The following is a 10,078-nucleotide window of genomic DNA, read 5'->3' on the forward strand; positions in this document are numbered from 1 at the left end:
AAATTAAACTTGGACTATCTTTTACTTACTGCGACAACAAACGCGATATTTTGCGAACTCTGTCTAAATTTGGCATTGTTAAACTTAAGTCTTTACTTGGAACGTTGCACACGTTTGTCAGCATAGTTTATAACAGTGGTTCTCAACCGGGGGTCCACAAAAACTTCTAAATATACCTATATTAAATTAACTAACGCTGGGGCCTGGGATACATGCTTAAACACAATCTTGGTAACATTGTACCATGTTGTAAATCGCATTGAGTGTGACGTAACATTTCCATTGTGATGTAACACAAATATATTGTAAAATGACTGTGCGAACATGTTGCCACACACATCTCATAAACTTTTTCTTTTATTATGTAGATTTAGCTCAGTATACATTACGTATTGAATGTAATTATTCACCGTGCCTCTTCTTAGCTATTGTTTAAATTATTTGGCAAACCCTGCAACTACCTTCAAAAATATAACTGCATTGTACTTAGCTACATTGATGTTGTAGTACAAGTTTCTAGGACTGTGAAATATAATTTTAACTTAAAAAATGTTTAAAATGTTGTCACCTTTTTACATGTCCTTCGATATTGTAATTATTTTAGATACAAAGCTATATTTGTCAATAAAAAACGGTTTTCTTTAATTTGAAGGAAGACCCAAGAAATATTAGATGAACTATAAAAAACTAGATCTAGTTCTAAAAACCTGACGCTTGCATCCCTGAGCAAATGTATGGCACTAAATTAAGCATGTTAGTGGCGATTGTCAATATCGTGTGCAACTTGGCGCTGTGATGTAAATAGATTGTTTTGTGCATTTTGCATTTGTAACGTTGAAACTATACATATAAGCTCTAGTATACTTAATTGATATCGCTCGCAAGGTGCGCCACCACGTGTTTAGAGGTCTACAGGTGCACCATGACGTAAAAACTTAAGAAATACTGATCGGTGGTGTCTTCTAAGGGTACTTTGGAAATATGGTTATTATGCAAATCAGCATAAAACCACAAATACGAACAGTGTGACATAATAGCCTTAATGTATGAGAAGTAACATTCTCAGCAAGGAAAATAAGTTAATTAATAGATTTGCGCTAATTTAAGGTCAGTTACAAAACGGTTGTTATTATTAATATTGAAACTCTTGATAAACTGTGGGGGACAGATGTTAAGGGTTGGGTCTCAACTCACCTACGGACCCAGTTTAACAACAATTCTTTAATTTACCCCCGATGTAAATAAAACAACATCAGATGGGCTAGATAACAATTGTTCTACACAGATGTGACTGGTTGGAATTCTTATTTCAGTTGAAAACACGTTTATCAGCTTTTAAATTTTCATCTTGTGTTTTGCAGGAGAACAGAGTGCGTTTTTAGAAATGAAGTTCGACTGATCTTGGATTGCTTCGAGCGACCAACAATCGTCCCTCCTTGATGCGAAACATTTATCAGCTTTCCTGTTGATGGAAGCGAACTGAGGGGCAGGGGCGGTTCCGGGGGGTGGGGCAACACGCCACGCCTTGTATTATTTACCTATTGTGCGTAATTTCTATTTTTTTCATTGGGGTTCTAGCATGTTCCATTTTGATAAAATGGTTTTAGTTGAAAGGCATCTTTGCGTCTCATCGCAACTTAAACAATACATAAAGGCGTTTTTTTATTGACATCTTTCTAATGTCGCTTTTGTTTTAAAACTAACACCTCTCAACCTAAAACATGTATAAACGAAATGTGTGTTCTTATGGACGTTTAGATGCAACATATGCCGTCATCCCTCTTTATTGACCGCTGTTACTTTTGTTTTGTTCATGTTTGGCCGACTCTTTCCCAAACCACAGCCGTGTTTATTTGAGCGAGCGCTCGTCTCCCCAAAGCGCTTTGCCGTTTTGCTCGTTGCCTTGTAATAAGTGAGTTTGTGCCAAAAGCCAAACGTCGCCTCACAACTTTGCTTCGACGAGAATGACGACCTTGCTTGTTTGGTGGCCGCCCCGGTACTTTGCTAGTTCTTATTAAGTCGGTGTTTTTATGCTTTACTGTTGTTTGTAATTACCTTGTCAACATTAAAGTTCACTGCATTGTTTTACTTTATTCAGTTTGATTTTCGTAACGTTTAATTTTCACGTAAAATCCAGAGTTGCCTGAGAAATAAATGGTATGATTTATAACAACTATTGATGCAGAACTGATTGCACGCAGTGTTTTTGTATCTAAAATTTTAACTAGTGTTTTTTTTCTTATCTAAAATACTTCATTATTGCTCCTGTTTTGCAGATTAGCTGATTTAACCATTTCAATTGCCTAGGGCTTGTTTTGATTTTGTGTTTACGTTCCCTCGTGGTAAGAGTTCAACAACATTAGTTTAATCGCCTTAACAAATCACTTGTATGGTAATAGTTTAATATTTATCTCTAAATTCGCCCAATATTTTGGCCTTAAAAATCTCATGTTTTTTCTTCCTGAGTTGGTGGAGGCGCCGACTTGGAAATAGTTTTGTTTACCCCGCAGCCTTGTATTATGGGAATGTAAGTTTTCTAGAGGAGCCATCAAATTTGCCAATGTTTCTGGTAATTTGTTGTTTTTGAAGTTATTTGCAGTATTTCCAATTTGGTTAGGTCGAGTAATCTGAATATTGAATGATTACGGTATAAACGGAAGTAATCTTGTTTTAGGAGGGTGCTGCTTAAAATGTACATTGCCCTGTTCTGTAATACTTCAAGATGTTTTAATTTAGTTGGACAAGCTCTACCCAGGTTACAACACAATATCGAAGATGAGTATTGATTAAGCTACAATATAAAAAGGCGAAGTGCATGAGAGTCTAAATCAGTGGTTCTCAATCTTTTTTCTTTCGTGGCACTAAAAATTCAGATATTTTAATAACGAGCTGCATGTTTACGCCGCGTAACTTCACATTTATTGACCCACATTTTCATCTCATATTGCACCGAACCGGAACTTTATAAACCGGTTTTGAAAATAAATGTAGTCGAACCGGAGCTGAACCGGAACTTTTAAATTGCTCGAAATCGGAACTGAACCGGATTCGACAAAATCCTTGAACCCGAACCGAACCTGAACCGGAAAAGCCAAACGTTTCGGCTCCTTGGTCTAAATAAGATTTCATTTATGATAATAGTTCAATTCCCCTAGAAATCTTTTGTTCAATCATTTTAATATGAAGTTTAAATGACAATTTATCATCTATGATGAGGCCTATTATTTAGCTGAATTTACCTGTTTACTTTATTATCCCTTATTTTAATACTGAATTGATTTTCTATTTCCAAATTTGAATTGGTTACCAAGTAATGTGTTTCAGAATGATTAATTGATAGTTTGTCAGCCCGAAACCAGTGGTCAATTTTTTCTATATTTATTTAATTATTTTTTGAAGCTGTTTTATGTCATTATGGGAGATATAAATGACAGTGTGGGTTTTAAACACAATAAAAGAATATTTATTGCCAATAAACAAACGACAAACAGTACTTACAGGTTCTTACGATATACGTACAATAGTTACCTCCGTATAACGTACGCGATCTGGACTCCACAATTGAACAGTAGGCACTGCTGAATTAACAATTTACAACATTTCTTATATAGCCTACATTGGACAGATGTTAGTAGTTACTAATTCGTTAGAAACATGACACACAACACGACTTAGGAAATCGGCCAGGCACGACCCAATTTATACAACACGCGACTGGAAATTAAAGTGACAGCATGAGCGATTCAGCCGGCAGGCTGTTCACAGAATGCACAGAGTTGACGGGGTCACAGTTCCAAAGTCCAAAACCTCTACATTTCACTCTCCCTGCCTTTAAGACAAGAGGTCTGGAGAAACTTCATCTTCGTGGTGTTCCTCCTGCATGTCAAACATTGTTCATTGGATAATGGTGTCCTCCTTGTGGAACGGCTCTTTGTAGCACAAGTCAGGAGCGGTGTCAACCGACAAGGCGTAGATGACTGTTGTCCAACGATGAAAAAGCTCGCTTCGTACAAAGCGCGTTGGTAGTCAAAGAGCTGAAACTGAACTGCTCCTTATGTGTGCGAGAATTCCTCCGTTATCGAGCTGGTTCGTTGAAGCTGAACGATCTGTGTAAAAATTCTTACACCGGCGATTAACAACATGCGAATACAAGAAATGTACAGCCTACAATGCAGAAATAGAGCCGTAAAAATCGTAATTTAGTGTAAAAAGGAAAAACCGTCAGTCCAATGCCTAGAACCTATCGTTCTAGAATGCCGAAATCAAGAAAGTTAAAAGGTGCTAATCTCTGAAACTCGAAAACGAAATTAACGCCTTGTCCATTTTTAAAGTAATCCCTAATTGACACACATGACAACCTTGGCGTAAAGGTTAAACTAAAAAGTTACACTATTGCAAGCTTGTAACCCAAATAAACATGCGACGGTACCTCAGCGGTCGGTAAGGAAAAAAAAAGGCATCACGGCATCACGTGGCCTTAAAATCATCGGGAGCTTTGCCCGGAATACAAACAAAACGGTCAGGTTATTTTAGGTGTGATATCTCTGATCAAACACCGTAAACCATATAGGACCAGACTGCAGGTTAGCTGCAAACGGAAATGGCACTTTAGAAGGCGCAACTTCTGTAAGTGTGAGAGATAAATAAATCTGTTCATAGGCTTAAAGATTAGTTTACGAGAGAAGAATATTCTCTTACGTAAAGTTTCACCTTTAACTTAACAAAAAGAGAAGTAATTTTGCAAATGACCGAACAGCTATGCCGTAAATTTAGTTTAGCTCAAACGCGGTTTTAAATCTGCATTGTTCGACCGATATGACAACATTATAACGAGCTTATAATTACGCAACAACATACTTACAATGGCGGCGTCTTAGAGAGAAAAACAGGCGTGTTGCGTAAAAAGGTAAACAAGGCATGTATCGATAACTGGCAATGCATAGCGCGAAAAAAAATAACGAATAACTATAGCTGCCATCCTACGTGAGCCTATTAGTGAAATTCAATTTGATTATGCAAGGCACATCCCTGCGTTAGCGATAACTAAAAACCATAGGTGCTAAAAATTACCCAAAAATGTTAACCAAACGTCTATAAAAAAACTAGCAAGAGGCTGAGAATAAGGGGAAACGAAGTTTAGGAAAGTCGAGGTTAGGATAGTAAGAGGCCGTAGATAGATAAGGTAAAGTTATGAAAGCTTACTAGGTTATCATCAGGTGTAAACGTCGTAAGAAGGTGCGGCTTCTGTCGCAACAGATGCGAAAAGTTTCCTTGCAAGCTGTTAGGTCCGGCGGACGATACCAGTCATAGAGATACTTAAAATCATCAATCGATCGACAAGAAATCCTGTCTGATAAGATTAGGTAAAAAAAAGTTTCAAAAGATAGGTTAAAAGTACCTTTCGAATAGAGTCTGGCTTTAAATAGCATGTCGTCATAGATGTTTTGAACGTCGTAGATGCAGTAAACTCGCTTTATTGCGAGTTTCGGCTTCGAAAGTTGAATGCGGTAAGTCGTTGTTCATCTGCGGCTCAGCTGAAAACAAGTTTAGGAAGAGAGCTAATACCTAATTGCGGTCGACGAAGCTTGATAGAAACGTTCGAATTCATGCCCTTATTACCCGGAAAACTATTACCTTTCTTAATATTACCTAGCATGGCAGCTAGTCGAGTCGAAGTTTTAGCGTTGCAAGCTTTAACTTTGCTTGAAACCTTTGAAAAGAAAGTAGATAAGTTATTCTTCGACAAAACGATTTACAAAGAATAACACACGGAAAAATAGGACTAAAATAGCTACAAAAGCGTGGGTTAAAATAGATATAATCAAAACAATAGGTTAATAATAATTATTTTAGAATATTAGTTAGTCAGAAGGTATTATGCGTGTTCAATACCACATATAACGTACGAGATCTGGACTCCACAATTGAACAGTAGGCAGCAGACTTGGACAACTAGATAATTCTAGTTTTCTAATTCATTGAAATAGAGCAAAATGCGGCTAATTCTAATTCTAATCTAATTTATGAATTGCCCGTGTGCTCTAGTTGTAATCTAATTCGGATTTTTCCAAAACTGCTACTTTGTCCAACGGCATTCTTGGTCACTCAGTTGAAACACAGAATTTCAATTAAAACTCTTTGTTTTTTTAAGTAATATTTGGTTGTCTAGGCCTTGGCTAAATCAAGGAAAACTACACAGCTATATCTGTGGTTTTCTTGGTTTATTAATAGGTATTTATATAATTCTGTTGCGGCAAGTGAGGTTGAGTGATATTTCCTAAATCCGTGTTGATGTTTACTGATAGTTTCATGTTTTGCAAAAAATTAAGAAGTTGATGGTGCAATACTTTTTCAAAAATAGAGGTAACAGGTATTGGCCTAAAGTCATTAGGTGTTAATGGTCTACTTAATTTTGGGTATATTTTCATTTTCTTCGAAAAAAACAAATTTTTTTTTGCAAAGTTATTGTCGGTTTCGACTCAGATTGTTTTCCTCAGGCCATTGTATTTTTAGTAACACTTTTCAAACAAGATAAGTTACGCAAAAATATGCCCAAGTAATATGTATATAGGACATTAAATCGAGAAATGTGTATTTTTATCCAATCGTAGCGTCTCCTAAATTAAAATTTTAACGAAATAAAGGCACTTTTTTCGCGCTTCGCCCGATCGCTTTGTGGGAGTGAGTAAGAAATGGAGTGATTGGTTATTCACTTTGTTCCATGTGTGTAAAGCAGTGGTTCTCAACCAGGGTGCCGCGGCACCTTAATGTGCCATTTCTAATCCTCAAGGGTGCCGCGACATATTTGGCAATCTTCAAGAATCTGATTTTTGCTACAACTTTTTGTGTAAGATTAGAGTGGAATAAATCCAATTAAAACTTCGTAAGTTGTGTAGAGTTGATGTGTGTTGTTTCAGTTCCGTTTATTGGGACATTCTAGTGGATTACCTACGGAAAAATCTTGTAGGGGTGTCGCAATCTATTAATTATTCCTGAGGGGTGCCGTCAGCCTTATAAGGTTGAAACACTGGTGAACAGTGTGATTATTAGCGGTTAACCAAGTAACAAAATGTGGATCTTGGTATCTGATTGGTTGCCCCCCCCCTGCTATAGCACATGATTATAAAAAATAAATGTGGCAATCAACATACCCCCAAAAAAGTATTGTTACGGATAGCGTAAGACCTTCGTCAGGGGCATAAATACTGAAAATTCTTATTTAAATGCCATTTTACTTATGCCTTACCGTTTGAACTGCGTGTCACTAAATATAAATTTCAAATCATGAGATGTGTTTTTATGCTTTACGCGGTGATCGAAAGGCGTTAGGCGTAAACTGTAAAAAGCAAAGGCGCTGGTCGTCCCTATTCTGTTTGACGTTAAGTGTGTCTGAAATCGGTTAACCCAATGCTTCCCCACAATCAGAGTAACACCCCACAGCTTGCGTGAAAGCGGAATTAATGGAATGGCGTGTTTAATTATGTGATTTATCTGCGTGGCTCTAAAGATCTAATTCTTGGTCACCGTTAATTCCCAATAATTTTGTTTTGGGTAAAACCGAGTATAAAAAGAAAAATTAACATATGACCTAAAAGCAGCTTTGTGTTTTGTGTCTGAAATAGTTCACTTTAAAAATCTGGTGCGACAAATTAGGGAAAAAGTTGCCAGAAGGAAAAAACAATTTTACTGGTATTAGATGGCCATTCTTCGCATACCGTACTAAGAGTCTCGCAGTGGATTACGCTACTGATAATGGCATAGTGATGGTCAGCTTACCTCCACATACCATTCATAAATTACAACCACTTGATGTATCCTTCTTAAAACCTTTTCGCGTCTACTATGACCAGTGTTGTAAACAAGTCATTCGTAAAATAACATTAAGTCCAAGTCAAGTCATTTGAAAAATAACTTAAGTCCAAGTCAAGTCATATGTAAAATAACATTAAGTCCAAGTCAAGTCATTTTAAAATAATTTAAGTCCAAGTCAAGTCATTCGTAAAATAACATTAAGTCCAAGTCAAGTCATTTGTAAAATAACATTAAGTCCAAGTCAAGTCATTTTAAAATAATTTAAGTCCAAGTCAAGTCATTCGTAAAATAACATTAAGTCCAAGTCAAGTCATTTGTAAAATAACATCAAGTCCAAGTCAAGTCATTCGTAAAATAAATTAAGTCCAAGTCAAGTCATTTGTAAAATAACTTAAGTCCAAGTCAAGTCATTTGTAAAATAACTTAAGTCCAAGTCAAGTCATTTGTAAAATAACATCAAGTCCAAGTCAAGTCATTCGTAAAATAAATTAAGTCCAAGTCAAGTCGTCTGTAAAATAATTCAAGTCCAAGTCAAGTCATTTGTAAAATAACATCAAGTCCAAGTCAAGTCATTCGTAAAATAACATTAAGTCCAAGTCAAGTCATTTGTAAAATAACATTAAGTCCAAGTCAAGTCATTTTAAAATAATTTAAGTCCAAGTCAAGTCATTCGTAAAATAACATTAAGTCCAAGTCAAGTCATTTGTAAAATAACATCAAGTCCAAGTCAAGTCATTCGTAAAATAACATTAAGTCCAAGTCAAGTCATTTGTAAAATAACATCAAGTCCAAGTCAAGTCATTCGTAAAATAACATTAAGTCCAAGTCAAGTCATTTGTAAAATAACATTAAGTCCAAGTCAAGTCATTTGTAAAATAACATCAAGTCCAAGTCAAGTCATTCGTAAAATAACATTAAGTCCAAGTCAAGTCATTTGTGAAATAACATTAAGTCCAAGTCAAGTCATTTGTAAAATAACATCAAGTCCAAGTCAAGTCATTTGTAAAATAACATTAAGTCCAAGTCAAGTCATTTGTAAAATAACATCAAGTCCAAGTCAAGTCATTTGTAAAACAACATTAAGTCCAAGTCAAGTCATTTGTAAAACAACATTAAGTCCAAGTCAAGTCATTTGTGAAATAACATTAAGTCCAAGTCAAGTCATTTGTGAAATAACATTAAGTCCAAGTCAAGTCATTTTAAAATAATTTAAGTCCAAGTCAAGTCATTTGTAAAATAACATTAAGTCCAAGTCAAGTCATTTGTAAAATAACATCAAGTCCAAGTCAAGTCATTTTAAAATAAATTAAGTCCAAGTCAAGTCAATTGTAAAATAACATCAAGTCCAAGTCAAGTCATTTTAAAATAAATTAAGTCCAAGTCAAGTCATTTGTAAAATAACATCAAGTCCAAGTCAAGTCATTCGTAAAATAACATTAAGTCCAAGTCAAGTCATTTGTAAAATAACATCAAGTCCAAGTCAAGTCATTTGTAAAATAACATTAAGTCCAAGTCAAGTCATTTGTAAAATAACATCAAGTCCAAGTCAAGTAATTTGTAAAATAACATTAAGTCCAAGTCAAGTCATTTGTAAAATAACATTAAGTCCCAGTCAAGTCATTTGTGAAATAACATTAAGTCCAAGTCAAGTCATTTTAAAATAAATTAAGTCCAAGTCAAGTCATTTGTAAAATAACATCAAGTCCAAGTCAAGTCATTTGTAAAATAACATTAAGTCCAAGTCAAGTCATTTGTAAAATAACATCAAGTCCAAGTCAAGTCATTTTAAAATAAATTAAGTCCAAGTCAAGTCAATTGTAAAATAACATCAAGTCCAAGTCAAGTCATTTGTAAAATAACATTAAGTCCAAGTCAAGTCATTTGTAAAATAACATCAAGTCCAAGTCAAGTCATTTGTAAAATAACATCAAGTCCAAGTCAAGTCATTTGTAAAATAACATTAAGTCCAAGTCAAGTCATTTGTAAAATAACATCAAGTCCAAGTCAAGTCATTTGTAAAATAACATCAAGTCCAAGTCAAGTCATTTGTAAAACAACATTAAGTCCAAGTCAAGTCATTTGTAAAATAACATCAAGTCCAAGTCAAGTCATTTGTAAAACAACATTAAGTCCAAGTCAAGTCATTTGTACAATAACATTAAGTCCAAGTCAAGTCATTTGTACAATAACATTAAGTCCAAGTCAAGTCATTTGTAAAATAACATCAAGTCCAAGTCAAGTCATTTGTAAAATAACATTAAGTCCA

This window comes from Ascidiella aspersa, chromosome 5, assembly GCF_963924565.1.
Source record: "Ascidiella aspersa chromosome 5, kaAscAspe10.2, whole genome shotgun sequence".
Lineage (NCBI taxonomy): Eukaryota > Metazoa > Chordata > Ascidiacea > Phlebobranchia > Ascidiidae > Ascidiella > Ascidiella aspersa.